The following is a 26,098-nucleotide window of genomic DNA, read 5'->3' as shown; positions in this document are numbered from 1 at the left end:
TGGGAGGCAAGTGGGGAGGGGAACCTGTCACAGCAGGAGGGGGAGACACCTGTGACTCTTCACCAGCCTGACTCATCTCTGCTTCTTGGCCTCCCTCCTCTCCTGCTTCAGCTTCTGCCTCTGATTCTGGACTGCTCTCTGCCACAGACTCCCCCTGCTCACTAAGCCCTGTTACCTCTTCGGCTTCAGACACCTCCACCTCCCAGTCTTCTCCTAGGGACCCCAAGGGTCATCTACTCCAACGCCCCGCAATGCAAGTAACTTATTACTTAGTTCCAAGTGTTACACACAAAGGTCAAACTCTTAAATCATTTTCAATAGCTTCTTGTCTGTTTTGAGGCAGCAATGGATACCAGAGACAAAAAAATTTGGGGGGGGGAGGAAGCATTGACAAAAATACATTGCACAAAGTCCTATTTCACTTCTTTAGAAAACAGTGTAATGGAAAATATCTCCCACCCTGTCAACTTCCTCCATTTGGATTTCTACAGGATAGTTCTGATTTATGTATTTAACCTACGGTATATGAAACAGCTGTACGGGTTTTAACAAACTCTTCTCCATTCTGTGATTCTGTGGTTTTAATTGGAGATCCCGGGGCTAGAACCTGGGCCCTTCTAGCATGCAAGGAAGCAGCTCTGACACTGAGAACGCCTACAAGCCGCAAGTGCTGGCAGAGGGGAGAAGAAGGCAGGAACTCAGCGCAATCCTGGCACATGTCAAGAATGCTTTGATGGTGTTTCCTGCTTGGCAGGGGGTTGGACTGGATGGCCCTCGTGGTCTCTTCCAACTCTGATGATTCTAACCATTTGGCCTCTAGTTCAGGGAGCCAGAAATATCTCAGAGGCCAATCTGTGCATGTTTGCATACATGGTACAACTCTTCCTCCTTCCTGCCACATTGGAAATGGACACCTCGTCCACTGGACGAAAGCAGCACAGGACACAGTCCTGGCCCATGACTATCTCACTTCGGACTACACGTGGGGAGATTTTGACAGGGTCAGTGGTCGACCATCTGCTTTGAGTACAGAAGGTCCTGGGTTCAATCCCAGCCTCTCTGGATGGAGCTGGGAGAGAACCTTTTCTGAAACGCTGAGAACTGCTGCCAGTCAGTGTAGACCAGGCATGTCCAACGGGTCAATCACGATCTACTGGTAGATCGCAGGGTGTTCCTGGTAGATCCTGATTGATCTCTGGTCCCTCAGTGATCTCCTTACAAAAAAATAAAAATAAAAATAAACCAACTCAACAACTTTGGCTTCCTTAAAAAAAAAAAGAAGAAAGAAAGAAAAGCTCAAGCTCCACGACTTTGGTTTCCTAAAAAAAAAGCTCCGCAACTTTGGGTAGATCACTGCTAGTCTTTTCACGACAATAGGTAGGTCACTGCCAGTTTTTTTATACTGTGAGTAGACCGCAGTCTATTGGGAGTTGGACGTCCCTGGTGTAGACAATACTGAACTAGATGGACCAATGGCCTGACTCTGCATAAGGCAGTTTCCAATGTTTCTATGAAATCTGCTTTCCTATGCACACAAAAGCCTTCAGACACAGCAAGCTAGCATGCCAGCGGAAAGTAATCTAGCTTACCCTTCTCCCCGAGGCAATAGTTTTCTATATACAAAGAAATGCCATCCATTCAGCCACTGAAACAAACAGCAGAATCATAGAATTGTAGAGGTGGAAGGGACCCTGGGCATCATCTAGTCCAACCCCCTGCAATGCAGGAACATTCAGCTGCCCCATATGGGGATCGAACCTGCAACTTTCGCGTCCTCAGCACCATGCTCTAACCAACTGAGCTAAAAGCGGACCAGACTGATTTGTACTTTCTGAAGCAATACTCAAGCCGAAACACAGCCATCCTTCGATATGCTGACTTCTCCATTTATGGCGAAGAGCAGCCTGCCTAGATTGAAAACAATAGAGGAATACATTCTAAAGGCTCGAGACGTCTCACGTTATCAAACACGAAAAGAACAACTGAACAGCAAAACAGATTAGAAGTTCATCCAATTCAAGCAAATTTAAAGAGAAAAGGTGCAGCACCTAGAACGTCCTATAAATACCAGGGAGCATAGAAACCACAACACAACAGCAGCTCACCAGGTCAAACCTCTGTCGGGGGGGGGGGGAGCTCTTCATCAGATTGCACTTACTATTCTTTTCGAGGAATCTGATTTCTGCAAATTGCAATTTAAACTGACATGATCTGCAGCTCCCACAATAATATCCACATCGGTGCATAATTATCCTTTGGATTCCAAACTTTGTTGCAGTGGTTCTTCACTCAAAAGACGTATGAAAAACACACACACTACAAACAATAAATAAATTTAAAAATTCCTTCCAGTAGCACCTTAGAGACCAACTAAGTTGGATACTGACAAGCTGGAACGTGTCCAGAGGAGGGCAACCAAAATGGTCAAAGGCCTGGAAACAATGCCTTATGAGGAACGGCTTAGGGAGCTGGGTATGTTTAGCCTGGAGAAGAGAAGGTTAAGGGGTGATATGATAGCCATGTTCAAATATATAAAAGGATATACATACGGGTATATCTGTATATACATAAGGGTCTGACTCTTCTGTTTCAAGTGTATCTGAAGAAGTGTGCATGCACACGAAAGCTCATACCAAAATAAAAACTCAGTTGGTCTTTAAGGATGCTACTGAAGGAATTTTTTTATTTTATATAAAAGGATGTCATATAGAGGAGGGTGAAAGGTTGTTTTCTGCTGCTCCAGAGAAGCGGACACGGAGCAATGGATTCAAACCACAAGAAAGAAGATTCCACCTAAACATTAGGAAGAACTTCCTGACAGTAAGAGCTGTTCGACAGTGGAATTTGCTGCCAAGAAGTGTGGTGGAGTCTCCTTCTTTGGAGGCCTTTAAGCAGAGGCTTGACAGCCATATGTCAAGAATGCTTTGATGGTGTTTCCTGCTTGGCAGGGGATTGGACTGGATGGCCCTTGTGGTCTCTTCCAACTCTATGATTTGTTATAGGTATGAGCTTTCATGTGCATGCACATTTCTTCAGATTACAAACGTGCGTTTTCTCTCTGTGCTATTTTTTACTTGTCTGTTGTCACACTGGTGATGGGCTGCGCTGGCTCCAAGGTGAGGGGAGCAATGGAGGCCGACAGGGGATGCGGTGAACAAGTAAGGCAGCAGGCAAGGAAGTGAGGCTTGCAGTGGGGCGGGGGAGCAGAATGGGCAAGCAGGAGGGGCAGCAGGCAAGCAAGCTGAATTCCTGGTGGGCGAGCGAGCTGGGCTTGCAACTAGGGCTGGTTTTCAACATTGTGATATATCACCAGCTAAACATCTTGATATACCGATATATCACAAGGTCTGGAACAAGGATGGAACTATGTAGAGACAAACAGTAGAGCTGGGCGATATCTGGTTTTCAACTTTGCGATATATCACCAGCTAAACATCACAATATACTAATATACTGTATCACTATGTCTGAAAAGAGGATGTAACTATATACCTTGGTTCTCAAACGCCTTGGTTCCCAAACACCGAAAACCCAGATGTAAATGTTCCGGTTTTCGAATGTTTTTCGGAAGCTGAACATCCAATGCGGCTGTTGGCTATTGTGTGGCGATGCCCCGAGCCCTCCCCGCGAAAATAAAGACACGAGACACAAGGTATAGGGTTAATGGGCATGAAAGGCCACAACTTTATTGATTACGACTGTAGAGGGGTATTGGCATAGGCATTGGATCTAACCGACTATATCTGACTCCAGCCCGCTCTGCTGGCAGTCTGTGAAGGTTTAACCACCGTTGGATGAGTCCTGCGATGCACATCAACTAGGAACTCATCCTGGGGCCACCATTAGGGGCGTGCCCTCAGGCCCTCACCTACCACGGCTTCGGACATGGCAACGCCCCGGACTCCTTAGGGGAGTACCCTTCCGCATTTGGGATGCAGCGCCGCGCGGCTTGGGGGTAGTCACCTTAGGCGCTAAGGAAGGAAAATGGCTGGCGTTGAAAAACGCCGTTGGAGCGAGTGATTCAGCGAGTGATTCAGCGAGTGCTTCAGCGAGTGCTAAAAGCAGGTCAGGTCCGGAAGAAAGAGGCCGTTTCCCCGCCGCGCGCTCCCTTAAATGCGCGAGCCGCGCCCCCAAGGAGCATCCTGATTGGGTGCGCCATGGGCACGCCGCGGCGGGGAAGGAACCAATGGGCTGGGGGGAATGCTAGCCATTCCCCCCTCACGTGAAGGACTCGTGGGCCCACAACATCTCCTCCCCCCGAAGAGGGAAGAGATTTTGTTTCCAGGGTGCCTGCACCAATCAGAAACTGTGCCTTGGTTTTCGAACATTTCGGAAGTCAAATGGACTTCCAGAATGGATTAAGTTCGAGAACCAAGGTACCATTGTATTTGGCACTTATGTTTTTGCTATTTAGTTTGTATTTTTGCTTTGAGGCTTTTTTTGTTAATTTGGTTAATTTGTCTTTGTGACTATGTGGAACCCAGTTCAGCTACTGTGTGACTGTGGAAATGGATAAAAGCCCCCCATCCAAACAATGACTATCATCAGTGCAGATAAGAAAAAACATTAATTTTAATTTTTATCGTCTACAATAGGGTCTTATTTATTTTATACTGTAGTACAGTACGTTGATTATTGCTTTCATTTTATGGATCAATGGTCTCGTTAGATAGTAAAATTCATGTTAAATTGCTGTTTTGGGGGTTGTTTTTAAAAGTCTGGAACGGATTAATCCGTTTTGCATTACTTTCTATGGGAAAGCACACCTTGGTTTTTGAATGCTTTGGTTTTGGAACGGACTTCCGAAATGGATTAAGTTTGAAAACCAAGGTACCACTGTAAAGGCAAACAGTGTAATGTCACGGCAACTACCGGTACTACTTAGCAGTCTAAAACTGGGACATTTTTACTTACCTTTAACATAGGGTTACAACTGTTATTTTATAGTACAGAGCAACAGAGGCAGCAGAAATCACGAGAGAAGCGATAAACCGGCTTCACGGTTTTCCCCTATCACAGTTTTATATATATCACGCACACACACACACATTGCGATTTGCGATATTATGAAACCATTATCACGATGTGGATTTCAAACCAATTTTGGCTAGAACAGCAATTGGTTTGAGTTCCTGCCTTCCAGAGCAGGAGAAAACAAGCTTGCTCCCTCTTCCACGTGACGCCCCTTGAGATATTTGAAGCTGGCTATCACATCCCCTCTCAATCTCATCTTTCCAAGGCTAAACATACCCAGCTCCCTCGACTGCTTGTGGGCTTTCCATAGACATCTGGTTGGCCACTGTGAGAACCGGATGCTAGACAGGATTGTCCAATCCAGCAGAGCCCTTCCTATATTCTTACGAACGAGCAGGTGTGAAATTGACTCAGACCAGAAATAGACTGACCCCAAATGTCAACACATGAAAACAACAACCCCCAAATCTTAGAATTATCAACAGGATGGTTGAAAACATATATTTAAAAACACTCGTTAATTTTTTTTGAATGAACAGTAAGCAGATAAAGAGAGGTTAAATGCATGCCTGCATGTTACATGTCTGCATAAAGGTAAAGGTAAAGGGACCCCTGACCATTAGGTCCAGTTGCGGACGATTCTGGGGTTGCAGCGTTCATCTCGCTTTACTGGCTGAGGGAGCCAGTGTACAGCTTCCGGGTCATGTGGACAGCATGACAAAGCCGCTTCTGGCGAAACCAGAGCAGCACATGGAAACGCCGTTTACCTTCCCGCTGTAGCGGTACCTATTTATCTACTTGCACTTTGATGTGCTTTCGAACTGCTAGGTTGGCAGGAGTTGGGACCGAGCAACGGGAGCTCACCCTGTAGATAAATAGGTACCACTCTGGCGGGAAGGTAAACGGCGTTTCTGTGTGCTGCTCTGGTTCGCCAGAAGCGGCTTTGTCATGCTGGCCACATGACCTGGAAGCTGTACGCCGGCTCCCTCGGCCAATAACGTGAGATGAGCGCCGCAACGCCAGAGTCAGTCACGAGGCCTCTCTCATGGACACAGAGGTGTATATTTTTCCAAACAGCTGGACTTGAAATACACACTTCCATGTCCTTGTCTCCCTCCTTAAATTCACACATATGCTCTTCACTTATGCCAACTGTTGAGGCAGGATCAGATAGCAGAGGAGGGCGGGAGGGGGCAGTCACAGGATGACCAGAGAGGGGAGGGGAGGGGGAGCCGGGCTTTGACCCTGCAAACTCTGTGCCACTACACAGGGAATGCTGTGGCTAAATTTGACCTCCCTTCCCCACCTCCCATCCAAAGGATGGTAAAGACTTGGGGGGGGGGGCAGGGAAGAAAACACAAAACTTCCCCTCAGGGAAATGCTAAATGCAGCCTTTGAGGATCTCCCAGTCTTGCCGTGGCAAACTTTCAAAGGTTATAGTGTACCACATGGAGATATTAAGTTACTCCAGCTCCTCAAGGCGGGTGGCACCTGACAAGACAGAGTCTAGCTAGGAGAACTGAGAGCCATCCACGTGATGTGGCCTCTTGCTAGCTGGCTCACAGCCCACCCTCAAACCACATTCAGGCAAAGGCTACACAATTTTCTGCCTTGTCATTTGTGAAACTGCTGGAGACGTTCTTATTTAGGCCAGCCTGCCCAGTTGCTTAGAAAGCTTTGTTATATAAGAATGCTAAGGTCTCAAATATAAATGAAACGTCCGTAAATGTACAAGGCAAACACACACAGGTGAAACTCGGAAAATTAGAATATCGTCGAAAAGTGCATTTATTTCAGTAATGCAACTTAAAAGGCGAAACCAATATATGAGATAGATGCATGACATGCAAAGCAAGATACGTCAAGCCTTTATTTGTTGTAATTGTAATTATTTGTCGTTAGGCGGGTCAATTATACATGGAATGTAATTAATGAAATGTAATAGCGATGTTTGTTTTTGTATTATTGTAACTATTTGTTTTATTACTGTGGAATTTCCAAAAGAAAGCATTTGTAAAAAATAAAAGAAAAAGAAAAAGTAACAAGTTGCATTACTGAAATAAATGCACTTTTCGACGATATTCTAATTTTCCGAGTTTCACCTGTACATAAGTATATAAACCACGTGTCTGAAATAGTACGGGAGAGCAATCCTGAAACCATTTTGACTTTCCCAAAATTGACCTCAATTATTCCTCTGCAATTAGGAAGGAAATGGGAAAGCCTCCCATTGTCTTTTGCTTACAGATCCTGTCTTAAGGGCGTAATTGTGTAAGACTACCTCCTGGCAAATAGAAGGGGAAGAAATGGAGGCAGTGAGAGATTTTACTTTCTTGGGCTCCTTGATCACTGCAGATGGTGACAGCAGTGACGAAATTAAAAGACGCCTGCTTCTTGGGAGAAAAGCAATGACAAACCTAGACAGCATCTTAAAAAGCAGAGACATCACCTTGCCTACAAAGGTCCGTATATAGTTAAAGCTATGGTTTTCCCAGTAGTGATGCATGGAAGTGAGAGCTGGACCATAAAGAAGGCTGATCGCCGAAGAATTGATGCTTTTGAATTATGGTGCTGGAGAAGACTCCTGAGAGTCCCATGGACTGCAAGAAGATCAAACCTATCCATTCTTAAGGAAATCAGCCCTGAGTGCTCACTGGAAGGACAGATCGTGAAGCTGAGGCTCCAATACTTTGGCCACCTCATGAGAAGAGAAGAATCCTTGGAAAAGACCTTGATGTTGGGAAAGATGGAGGGCACTAGGAGAAGGGGACGACAGAGGACGAGATGGTTGGACAGTGTTCTCGAAGCTATGAACATGAGTTTGACCAAACTGCGGGGGACAGTGGAAGACAGGAGTGCCTGGCGTGCTATGGTCCATGGGGTCACGAAGAAAGCATGGAGAGACCTGGTCTGAATAGAGACATTAGATTCTTATCACATTATGCATGATAAAGTTATTTTTAGCCATCTCACCCCTTGCTTTTTCCTGTAAGACCAATTGCAGTCATTAACAGTCGTCAACAGGTTAACCACACCTATCAGTCAATCACCCATTCCCACCACCCTTCTGAGTAACACTCCTCCCCACCCTCTCACTATATACAGGTGAAACTCGGAAAATTAGAATATCGTTGAAAAGTGCATTTATTTCAGTAATGCAACTTAAAAGGTGAAACCAATATATGAGATAGATTCATGACATGCAAAGCAAGATATGTCAAGCCTTGTTTGTTGTAATTGTAATTATTTGTCGTTAGGCGGGTCAAGTATAAATGGAATGTAATTAATGAAATGTAATGGCGAGGTTTATTTTTGTTTATTTTTGTACTATTGTAACTATTTCTTTTATTTCTTTTATTACTGTGGAATTTCCAAAAGAAAGCATTTGTAAAAATTAAAAGAAAAGTAAAAAATAACAAGTTGCATTACTGAAATAAATGCACTTTTCAGCGATATTCTAATTTTCCAAGTTTCACCTGTATAAGGGTCTGGTGACTTCTGTTTCAATGTATCTGAAGAAGTGTGCATGCACACGAAAGCTCATACCTATGACAAACTTAGTTGGTCTCTAAGGTAGGGGCGTACCCAGGATCAAAACTAGGGTGGGGGGCAAGCCATGGTCATTCAGCTTGTGACATTTCAGCACGGAAAAGGCGAATGAAACCAAAATTTTAAGAAAAGTATATATACAGTAATACCTCGGGTTACGAACTGCGATCCGGAACCGAACGCGATGGGCGCCGCCATTTTGCGCATGCGCAGATCGCGATTTTCGCGCTTTGCGCATGCGCAGATCGCGCGCGCGCCGCTTCTGCGCACGCACGCGTGGCGAAAACACTTCCGGGTTTGCGCAGTTCGTAACCCGAACTGTTCGCAAACCGAGGTGGTCGTAACCCGAGGTACGACTGTACAGTGTTTCTCCGAATATAAGACACTGTCTTATATTTATTTTTCCTCAAGAAAATAAGCCTATGGCTTATTTTTTTGGGGGGAGGGGGGTTTCTTATGGCGATTCCCGCCTAAAGTAAGCAGAGCAAAAAACGCCTGACCACGCACTGTGATGTACTCTTAAAGCAAACAATTTAGGCTACCACAAACAATAAGACAAACGCCTCCCTCTAGAACAGAGAAATAGCCACAGATTGCAGCGAACAGCTCCAACTGCTGCCCCGGGAACAGAACATAATTATTAGATGGAGTAACGGCTCCCACCAGGGAGCTAAGGACCTCCAGGCGCTCGCCCCCCCCCCCAAACAAACACCCCTTTCCCTTACACCAAGCCCCCAAACCAGCAAATCAAAACATTGGCAATGAACTAACGTTGTACAGCAAATACCGGTAGCAGGGAGAAACTCAGGCTATGATTTAGAGCAGGGGTGGCCAACTTCCAGGAGACTGCGATCTACGCGCAGAGTTATAAACTGGAGGTGATCTACCCCGTTTTAGTGGGGTTCAGTGGGTTTTTTTTTGAGAGGGGAAATGACCTGTTTCATCACCTATTTTATTGGGGTGCAGGGTTAAAACTTCAGTTTGGGGGGGCGCCTAACTTTCAGGGGCAAGGGGATTACTTGCTCACCCAAATATCACTGCAAAAACTCCGTTCTTCATTCTACCTAACAGGATAAAATGCAGGGAGGGGAGGGGGTGGGGCCGGGTGCTCTTAGACAAAAGCAAAGGAAAAGGAGCCTGCAATCTAGCCAAGAGCGATGGGAGAATGATAAGGGTCAGGGAAGAGATGGAGGGGAGGGTCAGAAGGGAAGGAACGGGAAAGGGAACGGGTGGGGAAAATTGGATCGGAAGGCAAAAAAAGGATGATAGAGTGAAAGAGGGAAAGGCTAAGAGAGGCTAGTGGGGGGGGGCACTTCGACTGCTCAGGACAGGCTAGCAGTTAAAGCCTGAAAGGATTAAGATCGGATTTAAAGATAAGGAGTGAATGAGAGGGTGGTGGGAAAGAAGCGAGGAGGAGTGGGTGCCTTGTTGCAGGGGGGAAAATATTAGCCTCCTCGTTTCATCACTTTATAACATTTTTTTTAAAAAAAATTGCTTCGGGGGGCAGCTGCCCCCCCGCCCCTTGCTGGGTACGCCCATGCTCTAAGGTGCTACTGGAAGGATTTTTTTTCTTTTGTTTCGACTACATCTGACCAACACGGCTACCTACCTGTAACCTTCTTTTCCCTGCTAGGCTTTCCCTTAACCCTCCTGCCTCCACGTTATTTACTATAGACACGTTCCCTCCTTCCCCTTCCTGTCCCTTCCCTCTTCCCCCACCCCCACCTTTAGACTTTGGGAAGTAGGCAATGAAGACAGTGTGATGACTGACTAGTGCAAATATAGTACTATAGAGAGTTAAGCAATGAGACTCACACCTGAGCTTCAGTAATAGAAACAGAAGACCAGAACGAATGAGGATAATTAAAAAAAAAGACCTCAATAAAAAGCTCAGGCCACAAATCACTTCAGATTGCATCAACTCCAAACTGCTAGCAAAATTAAACTTCTTATTCACATACAGTGATTCCCAAACCTTGCAGACAAACAGATGTCTGCCAGCCTGCAATACGCTTACTCAGGAATAAGCAGCATTGACTGCAGTAGGGTCTACTATTGAGTAGAGATGGAAGAGGAATCAATTGTAAATGGATTTATACACATATTCCATCTCAGCCATGCTTTGCCCACATCAAACCATCATTTGCATCATCTGCCTGCTTATATCCAAGCACAGATAATACACATGAAAGAGTCACACCCATGCTGCCCTATATTTCTACATCATTATTTTATAAGTAATAAAATACCAAACTGCATTTTTATACAGTTATGTGCATTGTTGTAAGTACCTGTGCTTCTACTGGTTACTTTAGGAAACCTGGAATCTATATTCATATGTGTATAATATCACAGATAATAATGCATATTATATGCAAAAATAGTTCATATTTTTAGCAGAACCGGGGGTTGGGGGAATAACTTGCTTGTCAGCGAGATCAAGCAGTGAAGTGAGAATTTTGAGAAAATCTGTGTAGTGAAGCTCGGCATCGAGATGCTCAGACAAAATCCACCCCTACTTCCGAACAGACATGAATGGGAAAGCACTGCAAAACAGCCTCAGTTCTCCCCAAAGTCTTTTCAACTTTCCCCCCTGTCTCTCTCTCCAGTTGATCATGCTTCTCCTAAGTGTTCTCCAATTCACTATTTCAGCAGCCTTAACAACAACCCTGTAAGGTAGACTGGCTCTATTAACCCACATATTCCACACCACAACCAGAATTTATGCCAAGAGGCAGTGGGTTGCTTGAGCTGAGATTAGAATCTGTGGCTACAGGTGTAAAAAAGTTCTCCCTCTCTCTTGAACAGGGTGATAAATTGAGGCTTAGCCAGGAGGTCATTCCAGGGGAAGCCAATTTTGGGCCCCTTCCCAATTGCTCTGGGTCCTTGTGCCCCGAATGTTCAAGGAAGCAAGGTGATCATTTGATCGTCCTAGACTGGGGTGCTGTCAGGGCAGGACTTAGGGCACACAACCAGAGTCCAGCTCGGCTGAATGAACAGGTGGCTCCCCAAATGCAGCAGGACTGGCTTTCTCACCACATCTTGAAGCCTCGTGAAGCAGAGAACTGTCATCACCCACCAGGCCAAGTTTACGAGAAGCCCATTTCCTAGCCACTTGCCTTCCTTCCAAAGTTAGAGAAGTACCCTCATCACATCCAGAACAGCCCGCCTGCCAGCCAAACAAGAAGAACTCATTCAAGTTCCCACCCTTGTTTGTTGGGCAAGCTTCCTGTGCCTCCAACAGCTGGGGGGACTATTTAAAACAAAAGCAAAACAGCAGAGGAAGCTTCCCCAAGCATGACATCTTCTAACCGAAAAAAGCAACCCCTTTGCAGGATCTCCCTGCTTGTTGTTATGCAACCATTCATAGCCCAATTTGGGGAGGGAGAAGTTGGCAACCCTGAATTGTGTAGCAATGCCCTCCGATCAGTGTAATAATGACACGTGACACAGAATTTAAAGGTTAATTGGGTGGTTCAGGCCACAACTTTATTAAATATGCATGTTGAGCGGAATTGGCTTAGGCGTTGGAACCTATCAGACTAAATCCGACTCCAACCCGTGTGTTGAAGTCCTTGAGAAGTTAACCACCAGTAAGGAACCCGGCGATGCCGATCAACCGGAACTCCTTCTGTGGCCACCGTACGGGGCGTGCCTTACGGCCCTGGCGACTCCAGGCTCTGGACCAAGCCTCGCCCCCGGAATCCTTTAACGGAATTACTTCTCCAAATTTGGGCAGGTGAGGACGCAATCTGCCCCTCCTCCATCTTATTGTTATGCAAATTTCCAACGCCTAACCGCCTAACCTAAGTTGTGACGACATGCTACGAGGTAGGCGAAAAACCCATCATGGCTAGCCCAGTATGGGAAAAGTCCTACCCGGTCCACTGACTAACCAGGCAACCGACCAGGTCCGTAGCAGCGCCCCCTATTCTCTTTTTAAGGGGCGGGTGGGCGGGTGCTTCTGCTCGCTCCGGCGAACTAAGAGGAAGAGAGCGAGCTCCGGCCGCGCGGTGGGGTTTAAACCCTGCGGCCCCGCCCCCTCATCCCTATTGGACAAGGGCGTGGGTGACGCAGGCGGGAACTTCCATTGCGTAGGGGCTGACACTGCAGCCCCCACGCAATGGGCTCGTCGGGCTGCCCACAACTCCACCTCCGGCAATGGCACGGAAGTGGTTCTCCCTGCAAAAGCTGGAAAGAGATGTAAACAAATGAGAGCTGCAACAAAATGTTGTAGTACAGAATGCCCTGCGCAGGTTTCCAGCCAGCCATGCCATTTTCCAGGTTACTCCATTCCTCCTCCACCCTTCTGGGTTTCTCTCCCAACAGTCCATGCCTACTGAGCATGCTCAGTCCCCAATGGGGTGTCCAGTGCCCCCTCCCCAATTAGGACTTCTTCCCCCTTAAAACAAGATTTTTTTGTACAGTAATTCCTCAAAACCTGAGCCTGCTGCCCTAATTCTGAGTGGGTGGTGCTGTTATTACATTAAAAAGGGTCCATACTCCTGAGAACAAGTCCGTTACCTGTATATAGATGATTAGAAATCACCCCATGGGGACTGTGTGATGGCAGCATTACATTTTTATGTATATAGGGAGATACATGGAAATGTAGGGCAAAGGTGTTGTGCTGAGCAAGGCTTCAGAGCCCCAAATCTGCTTTATTTCATCTCTTTTAACCACAGAGTCTTTTAAGGAGATGGGGCAGCGGACCTGGGGTTGAATTGGTGTCTTCCTAAAGCTGTAGAGTGAAGCTCTTGGCAGAGGTGAGATTCAAACTCCTAATTTAGTTTGCAAACCAGGGGGCTCACAAAACTCAGCTATCGAATACACGCAACAATATATATATATTAAAGAATGTGCAGGATCCCACCTTTCCCTTGTTGACAGATTTCCTCTTGTGCAGCTCGATCTGCAAAGCTTGATCTGCAAAAAATGGCAATTGATTGATATTTGCCTCTGTGCTGTGAACAGCTTTGCCTCCTGGTTTCTGGAGAAGGAGAGGCTGTGAAAGGCACAACAGCGATTTGCCGCTGAGTAATCGCAACTATCTCCCAAACCGAGCAGCTGCTATCCTACTGAATTTCATTTGGGGAAATCTCAAGTTTAAATCTCTGCCAGTCCTGACATGTGATGGGCGAACTCAGGCTGGCTACTCTGAGCTTAAGCTACCTAACAAGGGTACTGTAAGATTAAAGTTCCAGGGCCCTTGCAAGACAGTTATTTTCAGGTGTGATCCAATCACATGCCAGCCTATTGACACTGCGCAATTCTAGTCTTGTGTGACAAGCCTCCCTCCCCAAAAGTTCAGACCTTTTGCAGTAAGACGAGTGATGAGAAAAGGCAGCGGAACGTGTGGGGTGGAGTAATTTAATTTCCCCCCCTTCCCCAATATAATTTTTATTGAATTTCCTTTTTTTTTTTACAAATTAACCTAAAATTAAATAGTTACATTGTTTCATGTCTTGACTTCCCACCCACACTTCCACGGTCTTTTCATTCAAACTCTTTTCTACTGCGTTATAGATCAAATTCCCGTCTGTTACCAAAATCCCTCTAATACAATTATACTTTATCATTTTCCTTTCGCTGCTCCTATCTCGAATCCTGCCCGTACATCGTTTCGTTTGTTTGTAGTGCTTTTCGAAATAGTCCAAAAAGGCCTCCATTGTTCTATAGAAAGCTCATCATTTTGATCTTTTAATATTGTCATCAGCTTTGCCATATCTGCATAGCCCATAACTTTCAAAAAGCCATCCCTCCTTTGGGGTGGAGTAATTTAACAGGGGACCCAGGTGGCGCTGTGGTTAAACCACTGAGCCTAGGGCTTGCTGATCAGAAGGTTGACGGTTCGAATCCCTGAGACGGGGTGAGCTCCCGTTGCTCGGTCCCAGCTCCTGCCAACCTAGCAGTTCGAAAGCACGTCAGAATGCAAGTAGATAAATAGGAACTGCTACAGCGGGAAGGTAAACGGCGTTTCCATGTGCTGCTCTGGTTTGCCAGAAGCGGCTTTGTCATGCTGGCCACATGACCTGGAAGCTATACGCCGGCTCCCTCGGCCAATAATGCGAGATGAGCGCGCAACCCCAGAGTCGGTCACAACTGGACCTAATGGTCAGGGGTCCCTTTACCTTTACCTAATTTAACACCTGCTTGGTTCAACATTGCATACCGTTCCCGCAAACAAATAAGAATGAAGGTTCAATAAATTAACCAATGCTATTTAATCTCCCTGCAAACAAATCAGAATGAATATTGAGCAAACGGGCCATGTAGACACACCCTTGGAATGATATTTTAACCCCTGCATCTTAATATCATTGCTAGAAAAGCAAACATTCGGTTTTAAAAGGCAATGGGCTTTAGGACTGGTATAAGGCATTTTGCTGCCTGAAGTAAAGGAGACGCTGGCATCTTTCCTGTTGGAAGAAGTGGCCCATCTGTCTCAGTGTTGTCTACAGCAGTGTTCTTCGATCTAGGGTCCTGAGATCCTGTTGGACTACAGCTCCCATCATCCATCACCATTGGCTAAGATGACCGGGGGTGATGGGGGTTGTAGTCCAGGTGTCCCCAAACTGCGGCCCTCCAGATGTTTTGGCCTACAACTCCCATGATCCCTAGCTAACAGGACCAGTGGTCAGGGATGATGGGAACTGTAGTCCAAAACATCTGGAGGGCCAAAGTTTTGGGATGCCTGTTGTAGTCCAATAACACGTGGAGACACAAGGCTGGTCTACACCAAGGATAGACAACACAGTAGCTTCCAGATATTGTGGACTCCCACTAACCAGCCACAGTCAGCATGGCCAGTGGTCAAGGATGATGGGAGCTGTAGTCCAATAGCCTCTGGAGGGCCACAGCTTCCCCATCCCCGGTGTAGACAATACTGAGTTGAAGAGACCAATGGTTTGATGTGCTAACTTCTTCTGCTCGCTCTTGTGCCTTGTATAAGAGAGAACATCTTTCAGAGTTCATGGTAAAGTGGCCATGGGCTTGGAAAGGTAGCGTGGCTTGTTTTGCAGCTGGATTGGTGAGCCTTGGGTTCGAATCCCCATGCAGCTCTGTAGCACACTGGGTGATCTTGGACCAATCCCTTGGGCAGCCTCTTCCCTCCATGGCTCAAGTGTGGTATAGTAACAGTTCAGGCTGGAACCTGGAAGACCAGGATACAAATGCCCACTTGGCTATGAATCTCTTGCTAGGCAACCTGGTCTCTCAGCAATGGTCTCTCAGCCTAGCCCACTTCACAGGGTGAAGGTAAGGATAACTTTACCTGCAGAGATGCCCTGAGTTTCTCAGTGGATGGGCAAGATATGCAAGCACAATTATTAATAATTAGATAGAGGGGTTCCAACTTCTTGGGAGAGGCAAATCCTAGTTCAGTGTCCAGGCTGCAGATTTGTTGAAGTAGCATTGGGGGTGGAGGGACTATTTTTACAAGATTTGACAATACCGTTTTCCATGGACGATTCAAATACGTGGGCTTCGGATCTATGAAGCTATGAGTGATGTTTCTTTGCCCAGATTTCCAGTTTGAGGAGGCTATTGGCTGCCCAACCCCCGTGCACTCAGACTTTGGTCGTAAGAACTGCAACCCCCAACCTCTCAGTATCGACCATTTCCCTAAAAAAATTGTCAGGTCTCAATATGTGCTGGTAAATAAGGCACCACAGATCTTTCTAAGAACAGGCGGCAAAAATAGATTCTTCGCTTGCGCTGTTTTTACAAAGCAGGCGGCTGCCATCGGAACAAAGAAGGTTTCTAAAACACACACAGCCTCGCAGCTTTCCTGTGATCACACTCTCGCTGCTTTAACAGGTCTGAAACCGACACTCGTCTTAGGTGCTACTCTGCCAGTACATTTTCCCTCTAGGATTCTTGCTCCTAAAAGATGCCTGCTATTCTAGTCCGCCACACCAAGCCAGCCAGCGAGACATTAAGGTGGTAATTGAAGGCACCTTCCAAATATAATACTCGGAGGGGAAATTATTATCATTGCCAGCTCTTTGTAGAGAGATGTTGCTATTCCTGTAGCACAATGTCTTTTTAGATGTGTGATTTTGCTTTTCCTGATTAGCATTATAGTTTTCAGCTTGCCCAGTGGCGAAAGGAATACATTGTCAGCTCATTGCTATCTGAGATTGACAGGAAGGTGGATAAGCAAGGAGGCAACTGATGGAGTGTGGGTTGCAAGACACACAGAGGAAGATTTTGGGTTGTATTGCGTGCTAGTCCTATCCATTGAAATCCATAGGCATAGCTAACTTAGGATCTGCTCTGTGTAGAACTTCACCAGCCCGTCTATCTATCTATCTATCTATCTATCTATCTATCTATCTATCTATCTATCTATCTATCTATCTATCTATCTATCATCATCTATCTATATCTATCTATCTATCTATCTATCTATCTATCTATCTAATCTATCTATCTATCATCTAGCTAGCTATCATCTCTCATCTATCTATCTATCTATCTATCTATCTATCTATCTATCTATCTATCTATCTATCTATTTTGGATTATGCGGAATGCTTTATCTGAGTGGATGTAGCAACCGAGTAATTTCGTTGTTCCCGCAAGGGGACAATGACAATAAAGATATCTTATCTTATCTTATCTATCATCTATCTATCTATCTATCATCTATCTATCTATATCATCTATCTATCTGGGTTTAGAGTACCAGTTGCAAAAGTTATTTCTCTTATTCTGCATGAATGATTCATGTATATTATGTAGGAAACTTCCTAGTTGTGTCATTGGAATTAGTAACACACTCTCTCTCTTTTTTCTTTATCTTTTTGAGTTACAGGGAATTTTATTTATTTTAATTTATTTTTATACATTTTTAATTGGATTTTCACATTTTTATACACTTTAACCAGTTCAAACATTAAATTACAAGGTTCTCTGAACCTTCAGACTCCCTCCCCTCCCTCCCATAGGTTCTTAGATTTAAAGTTTACCGTAGGTTTTCAGCATCTTATGCTTTATCCACCTATTTTATATCCCTAATTATCACAATCAATTTCACATTACAAACGTCATTACAATTTAGTAACACTTTCGAGTTCAGCGGGGTCAGCCACTGGTGGCTGCCTAATTAAATCTGGCCCAGTTGGTAGGCCATGAGACATTTGATCTCAGGGTCGTGGGTTCGAGTCATACGTTGGTGGGTTGGGCTAGAGAAGCCCTGTGGTCCCTTTCAACTCTATATTTCTAAGACCCTTTCCTTGCTTTTAAAGACATAAGACAAGGCCATTCATTACTCCAGAAGAAACGGGGTGGGGTGGGAAGGGGGAAACATCTCTAAAAATGGAATCTGAAAACAGGTAATTTGGTGAGAGGAAATCTAGACCGATAGCCTCCTTCTCTTCTCAAAGGGTACTGCCCCCCCCACAAAAAAACCCCTAGCTGAACATGTTCTCACTGGGCTGCAACCAACTAAGTTCTATGTTGAGCAGAATCATTGAAATTAATGGACCTGAAGGAGTCACGCCCATTCATTTCAATAGGGCTCCTCTGGGTAGGGATAGCATTGAATAAAACCCACAATCGTTTAACGTAGATGTGTTGCCTGTTCAACACCATTAATATATGCATGTATGCCTTTGCAGACTTAAAATGCATTCAGTATAATAATGAAAAATCAAATTTCTTTCAAGGGATGCTTTTAAAAACAGGTTTTTTGTTTTTTTAAAAACAAACCTCTCATTTAGGATGAGGACTGATTCCCCCCCCTCCCGAGTACAGTATGGTTTTATTCAGTATATTATTGAGTTCTGAAACTCAATAAAAATGTTTTTTTTTAAAAGAAAACCCTCACACTTAGCAGAATCTTATGTGTGTGTGTGTGTGTTACCAAATGGAAGCCCCAGTGTATTCAATGTTCATTCTTTAGAAAGTGAGGTACAACCCAGTCAGAGGGGTGGGGTACAAATAGAAATCTTCATCATCATCATCATCATCATCATTCTAGTGGGGGTGGGGGGTTGGTCCCAGCAGCTGACAGAATCAGAATCTTTGCCCTTTAAACACTTTCTTTGGGGGGGGTCATTCTCCAAATCTATAGAAGTGGTTCAAGTGAGTTCAGAGAGGTGAACATTCAGGATGGTAAACAGAGGCTAACAGCACAATCCTGTGTACATATTTACACTATGTTCTATGGGGCTTACTCCCTAATTGTCTATTAAGCACTGTCACTTATGCAATCACACAAGCTTTGGGAAAGTTTCAAAGCAGGTCCAGAAACGCAGAGGTCACGATCACAGACATCGAAAAGAAGCTTGGAATTAAAAAAAAAAACCCTTGGTTTTGTTTTGTTTTTAAAGCAGTGCAGAGACTATAAAGGATTTACAGTGCAATCTTGTACACACCTACTCATTCAGCTTGCTGGGACTTGCTCAAAGATAAATGTCTATAGGGCTGCAATGTTTAACATGGTCTAATCTTACTTTAGACGGCTAAAAACAGCAAGTGTTTTAAAAGGCTATTTCAGCCCCCCAATTATTTTAGTGCAGAGCATATATCACCAATGTAAATGATCTCTCAGGCCAGAGGAGCATGGTTATGTGAAAACCTAGCTGCTTTTTCTTTTTCTACTTTCCCCCTATTTTCCTAGACTCTTTTAATCTAGATCCCGCCTTACTCCAGATCTTCCCTCTTTCGGAATATTGAACTCTGCACTGCTTGGAGCGCCCTCCAAAATATATATGCACCTGTCTGTAAATTTAGAGCACCACACACTCTTAAAGCAGTTGCTTAGAGGTCTGTTATTATCATCACCCATTTGTCTGGTAAGGTGTTTTGTTTTGTGGGAAACACTTCTTTTGTTGAATCCATACTGTCCCGTTTTGCTTGGATTGGATTAGCTCATTTTGGCTATGTTTGCAACAGCCATTGAAAGCAAATTCCTTCCCACCCAAGAGCCCTAGGAACAGCAGCCTGCTAAGGGTGCTGGCAATTGTAACTCTTAGTGGTAAACTACAGTTCCCAATTTGGGGGGGGGGGGTTTCCATGTATGTAACACTGACTTTATCACTGTTTACTTGTTTTTATAATTGCCTGATGATAATATCAGAACGCACCCTGGGACATGATGGTGAAGGGCATTCAATAAATCCTACAAATAAAAATAATACCGTAATTGCTCTTTTTTTATTATTATTAGTTTAGTAGCTCGGTTCTTTGCAGGTTTACTCAGAAGCCCCCCCTGTGCCTAGTGGGCTTTACCCCCTAGATAAGTGCCTGTTTCAGGTGGCAATGGATCTGGCCTCAGCACAGGGGGCAAAAAGGTCAACCGCAGTTCATCAAAGGACCACTGGCTGATGACCTCTGCTGGATCACACGCCTAATATCTACAGGTTACTGGGATCCTGGCAAAGATCAGCGAACTGGTTAGGTCTCAGCCGGTTCCAGCAAGCCATTGACTTTTGCTACTTAAGCAAAGAGTATACAGCCTGAGGATCATTCAACAGAGATGAGTTCTGCTTTCTCTTGCAAGTGATGCTGAGTCTGCCCTCTTGCTTCATCTATTTAAAACGCATCTGTAGCCTCTGTGTGTGTGTGTGTGTGTGTGTGTGTGTGTGTGTAGTTAAAAACTAAAAGGCTGAACAAACAGGACCATGTGAGACCCCTGCACTGTGCTAGATGATCTCCAAAGGTCTCTTCCATAGCTGTCAAGTTCTCCCTTTTTTAAAGGGAAATTCCCTTATGCTGAATAAGCTTCCTCGCGAGAAAAGGGAAAACTTGACAGCTATGGTCTCATCTAATCTCTCATGATTCTATGACTCAAAGCCAGCCCACGCCGGTGCTATTTCACCTTTGAGGATTCCTCCGGTGCCCGGAAGCTGCTCCTTCCCTTCCATTCCTTGATTCCCTGCCTTCATTTCATTAGCTACAGATTGTGGCATGACTGAGTGATTCACTATGAGATGGCTCTTTTCAGTTCCTTCCCAAAAAAACTTGCTAGACTGATACGGCCCCCTGCAGCTCTGTACATATATACATTGGTATGCATCAATTTGCAACCCCCTCATCGCCCCGTCCATCACTTACCTCTCACTGCATGGATCCCACCAAATCCCAAAACCTTCCTGCAAGTCCCGAGAAAGTAGGGATCCTCCTGAAGTCTTCCTTCTTTTCCCACAAGACTTGGGCTGTGCCGGCCCTCGGGTCGAGAATCCACCACTCCATTTTAACCACAAGGGCAGAAATCTTTGGAATCAAGCAGGGGGCGGAAAAAGAAGAAGAAGAATATCCAACTTTCCCCCCTACTCCTCTGGAGGCAAATATATAAATGTAGTTCCTAAAAGTAAACAGAAAAACTAATGCCCAGGAACATCCAATAGAAGCGAATTTAATGTCAAACCCTTCTATCCCATGGGAGCTGGCGAGAGTGGGGTTGGGGAAAGGGACGCAGATCCATCTTCTTCCCACAAAAAAAATAACAACAACAAGTCTTCTTTTAGTTGTTCAGTTTAATCCCGGCTCAAATCTTGGCTGGCTTGCGCTTGGTGTGGTATGAAGGTGCCGTCCTGACTGTCACTGTGGAGTGGTGGTCAGTCACTTTCTCCTCTTTTGCTGTGTGCTATTGGTGGCTTGGGCTATTTGATCCGGGGGGGGGGGATGCTGCTGCTGTTCAGTGCAGTTGGCTTCCCAGCTAAGGCTCCCTCTCAATCTCTCTCTCCCTCTCTCTCGGCAGAGCATGTAACACAGGCAACCAGCAGAAGAGAAAGAGAGAGAGAGGCTCTCCCTCCCACACTGCTCCACTCCCTCCTACCGCTTTGCTCAAGAACAGCAGCTACTGAATGTCTCTCTCTTATTAGCCACAAGTTTGGTTTCTGCATTTCCTCTTGGGCTACTTGGGCTGGAGCTTTTCCAAAGCCTGTTTTCCACCCCCCACCCACCCAAGATTATTTCACCCACAGCAACCATTGCCTTTGTTTTCCCCTCTCCACCTTCATCGCTGCATTCTCTCAGCAAGAAACCGCTATTGGCCGCGGTCCTTTTGGGGGGGGGGATGTTTCGAAATGTCCAATTATTCCTGCCCCTCATGGCGAGAGAGAAGCGATGTACTCCTTAGCAGCTTCAAATACAATGAGATCGTTTTTCCATGCTGTGTTTCAAGCGGCTTTTTTTTTTCTTACATCGCCGTACGCACTGGAGAGGCGGCAAGGATGCCTTCACAAGATGTGAATTACATGATTAGTTTTCCCACACCAAACTCCTGTTCAGTGAAGTTGTCGTCTGCGCATGTGCAAAGGCTGTCTCAGATGTACACACCTCAGCTTAAACACGGCTTACCTTTGCAGATCAGGTGGAAGCTGGTTTGAGGGGAAATGCATCAAACAGCGATATTTCCCAAGAAATGACAGGATGCATACGGATCGTGGCTGGAACTGAGTGTAAAGGTAAAGGGACCCCTGACCTTTAGGTCCAGTCGTGATCGACTCTGGGGTTGCGGCGCTCGTCTCGCATTATTGGCCAAGGGAGCCGACGTATAGCTTCCAGGTCATATGGCCAGCATGACAAAGCCACTTCTGGCAAACCAGAGCAGCACATGGAAACGCCGTTTACCTTCGCGCTGTAGCGGTTCCTATTTATCTACTTGCACTTTGAGGTGCTTTCGAACTGCTAGGTTGGCAGGAGCTGGGACCGAGCAACAGGAGCTCACCCCGTCACAGGGATTCGAACCGCCAATCTTCTGATCAGCAAGCCCTAGGCTCAGTGGTTTAACCCACAGCGCCACCTGGGTCCCTGGAACTGAGTGTATGCAACTGCAAAAACCAGCCGTGGGAGCACATTGGAACTTGCTCAAGAGCCGCCAGGAAGAGTTGCTGTGCTCACTAGGCCTGGCTTCCTGAGTTGTCTTTTTCTTGGAATAAATTCACTGGCACCATGTGAGTTATTGCTGACCTGGTCCTGACACCCGCTCCTGATAAAAGAGATGACAAAAAAAGGACATGGATACATTCTGTACATGCTGACTTATATACGTGTAGATGCAAATGTAGAAGGAATTGCTCTACTTCCATTGAAATAAAACCCATCCTGTCTTAGTGGGGAAGAAGGTGAGCCCTTGCTCCTGCTCAGCCTAACTTTTCATGTCCTAACTGCTGGTAGGCAACTTCAGTTGCCCTTTCCCCAGGGCTCTCCTTCCTTCTCGGGCATCCCTTTCATTGCAGATACATGACGATTTGTGTTCGTGATGGTATTGAAGCAGTTAAACACCATCTCATGGCAAATACGCTTTGCGCCTGCAAAAGCTTCGTGGCAGGCCTACTGCTTCGTTTCCGCTCAGCGCCAGTTCCACATCTTCCTGCTGAAATCCCAAAACCTTTATCCCACAAATATTCTGAGGGTCTCCAGCTTTTGTTCCACTTACTGAAAGAGTGCCTCTCCAGGCAGCAAGGGTGCATTGGGGAAGCATAAAGTGGTATTATGTCCACAAGGCAGTCCAGTACCATATAAATCTACCAAGGATTCACTGTAATTAAATAAAACACACACACACACACACACACACACACACACACACACACACACACACTCCAATCTGGAGGGGACCTTATTTTAAGCCCTTAAACTAGAGGGCTGCCCTCTGTGAAATAAGACACTTGGCCATTCTACAAGAGATCTAAGAAAGTCCAACTCCCTTGAGGGAGTATAGAAAAGAAGCCCTTTATATATCATCTGATTGGAAGGGTGTTCTCTCTTATGCTGTTTATCCATTTTAGGAGTGCATTTGAAGTTTCAACTTAAGTTTTTCGAAATCCTCATCAAGGGTAGACTGTCTAGTGCATATGAAAAATATACACTGACCAGTTTTATCCTTTGAGGAAAATCTGTAGTCTTTCTTGAAGCCATTTTAAAAAGATATAGACAAGATTCCCACCCTCCCCTTCCACAATATCTCGATTGATCCTTGTTTAATTTTTAGCCTTTCCCCAGATATAAAATAGAAGTTACGCCTAGCTGTTCCACACCCTCCTTTTTTAAAAAAGCAACCATTGCTGTTATGTGGCAAGGAATGGGAAACTCTGTCAGTTTCTGCTTCCCTCACTTTCTCATTTTTCCTAAACTTGAGTTCAGTAGCTCTCCATATTTCCACATTTTTTTTAAGTCCTCATGGAAATTCATCAGGATTTTAGTACAAATTCCTCCCAATATACACGAGTTCGTATGTCATTTCCCCCAATAAATGCATTTCCGCAAAGCAATTTCCCCTAATATAATATCATTTGCACTAATACATGTTTTTTTAAGGGACAAGTCACTCCTGCTATATGGATTTTTGTAAACGGTTCTTGGCTTGAGAACTGTATTGCAAAATTCAGAGTAGCGCGAATTTCAAAGAACGGCTCTTTTATTGTTTCCCAAAGTGAGAATTAGGTAGGTGCGGGGCTTTTTGTCCAGCCGTAACTCACCAGAGCTCAGTTCCAGCATCTCTCAGGTGGGCACCATTGCCATTCTAAGAGAATGAGGGAGGTATTCACGGTGAGTTCCAGCACCTCTTTTTCTAGAAAAACAACACTTTAATTGCAAACTGAATTGAAATTCCCCCTCATAACATGGCTTAACAGCAGAGGACTTGAGAATGATTGGGAGAGAGAGGTCTGGCTGTGTCCCAAAACCTAGCCGGAAAGGATGGGAGGGAGATTTGAGACAGCAAATAAGTTGGTGTGTTGAGGGAAATGTATTTTTATGACCAAAGCCTTTTAATGACTTGTTTTCCCTCCCTCCCCATCATTCTGTCCTCTCCATCATGTACCCAAGCACTGCCTTCCCACCCTCCTCACCACCCAAGAGCACTTTAGCATTAATGTAATGTCACAAGCCAGGGCATTTATCCGGCCAAACGACGATCGATAGATTCCCTCAGTCTTTTTTCTCTTACATAATGACGAGAGACACTCGTTTGGTGTATGATAAGGGACCAGGCAAATTCGTGGCGAAGGAGAGGGCTCTGTCACTGGCAATGATGATGATGATGATGATGATAATTATTATTATTATTATTATTATTTATTTGTACCCTGCCCATCTGGCTGAGTCTCCCCCGTCACTCTGGGCAGCTCCGAATCGAGTGTTAAAACAATACAGCATTAAACATTAAAAACTTCCCTAAACAGGGCTGCCTTCAGATGTCTTTTAAAAATAGGGTAGCTGCTTATTTCCTTGACATCTGATGGAAGGGCGTTCCACAGGGCGGGTGCCACTACCGAGAAGGCCCTCTGTCTGATAGCAGAAAGGGCACATCAGATGGTGGAAGAGATAAATAGGGTACACCTAAGGGTGGCTTCGCATGCATTCCTAACCCCACTTCCCAGGGAGTAAGCTCCACTGAATTGAATAGGGCTGACTTCTAGGTAGACTTAGTCTCCGTCTCAACCTGAGCCACCTGCTTTCATTACTGTGGGTTGCATTGTTGTTGTTGTATATTATTATTATTAATAATAATAATAATTTATTATTATTATTATTATTATTATTATTATTATTATTATTATTATTTGTATACCACCCTTCACATGAAGATCTCAGGAAGGTATTATTATTATTATTATTATTATTATTATTATTATTATTATTATTTGAGTTTATATACCGCCCTATACCCGGAGGTCTCAGGGTGATTCACAGAAAAGATCACAACATATATACAGTCATACCTCTAGTTACGTTCGCTGCGGGTTGCGTACATCATGGGTTGCAAACTCGCCGAACCCGGAAGTGCCGGAACGGGTTACTTGCGGGTTCGACGATTCGCACATATGACGCACATATGACGTCATGTGCATGTGCAGAAGCACCGAATCATGCAGCGATCATGCGCATATTTGGCGCTTCAAGTTCCATACTGCTCTGGATGTGAACGGGGCTCCAGAACGGATCCCGTTCGCATCCAGAGCTACCACTGTAATCAGAATAAAAGCAACAACCCAATAACATCCCCCTCCCACCCGAAAAGAGCCACATTTTAAAATTGCATAGGATGTCAAACTGATGAATCAAAGGCCTGGTTAAAAGGGAAAGTTTTTGCCTGGCACCTAAAGGTGCAGAGAAGGCCCATTCTCGTGTTACCACTGTCCGAACCTCTGGAGGAGGAGGCACACGAAGGAAGGCCTCAGAAGATGATCTCAGGGTCCAGGTAGGTTCACATGGAAAGAGACGGTCCTTGAGGTATTGCAGTCCTGAGCAGGGCCGTCTTGAGCAGATCGCGCGCCCTGGTGCTGAGGGGCGGAGATCGCTCCGCCACCCGCCCCGCCCTCGCAGGGCGCAATTGGTTTCCGTGCGGGTTTGCCGCGCGGCACCCTCCTTACCAGGCCGGCGCCCAGCTTACCAGCCCCCCGCCCTGGTGCACTGCGCCACCGGGGGGCTACGTAGAGCCGGGCCTGGTCCTGAGCAGTACCCTTTGCTGCTCCTACTAGGAGACAAACTGAAATTAATAGGTATGGCTAATGTGCACCATGCAGGTCTAGAGCGCCCCCAAGTTCTCTCCCCACACACACACTTTAGTTAGAAGACTACCTTACTGGGATGCTGTGGGGTCAAAATGTAGAGACAT

General features: G+C 45.4%; 1 protein-coding gene across 3 annotated transcripts in view; it reads right to left on the bottom strand.

Annotated features, from left to right (window-relative positions):
• LOC118092975 (ATP-sensitive inward rectifier potassium channel 12) overlaps positions 1-21,320 on the bottom strand; it is a 48,633-nt gene extending 27,313 nt beyond the window's left edge. Inside the window, exons 1-2 of one of the 3 annotated variants that reach the window (XM_035131664.3) lie at positions 20,587-21,216; positions 13,397-13,449 (exon numbers count right to left, since the gene is read on the bottom strand). The gene's annotated coding sequence lies outside the window, so the exon portion shown is untranslated. Of the gene's footprint in view, positions 1-13,396; positions 13,450-20,586 lie in introns of all 3 variants that reach the window. The other 2 variants (XM_035131662.3, XM_088656481.1) reach the window with 2 other exon arrangements.
• Between the last annotated feature and the right edge of the window lie 4,778 nt (positions 21,321-26,098).

Source organism: Zootoca vivipara, chromosome 13 (genome assembly GCF_965207765.1).
Source record: "Zootoca vivipara chromosome 13, rZooViv2.hap1.1, whole genome shotgun sequence".
Taxonomy (NCBI): domain Eukaryota; kingdom Metazoa; phylum Chordata; class Lepidosauria; order Squamata; family Lacertidae; genus Zootoca; species Zootoca vivipara.
Note: the sequence above shows the minus strand (reverse complement) of the source record. Positions and strands in the feature narration are given on the sequence as shown.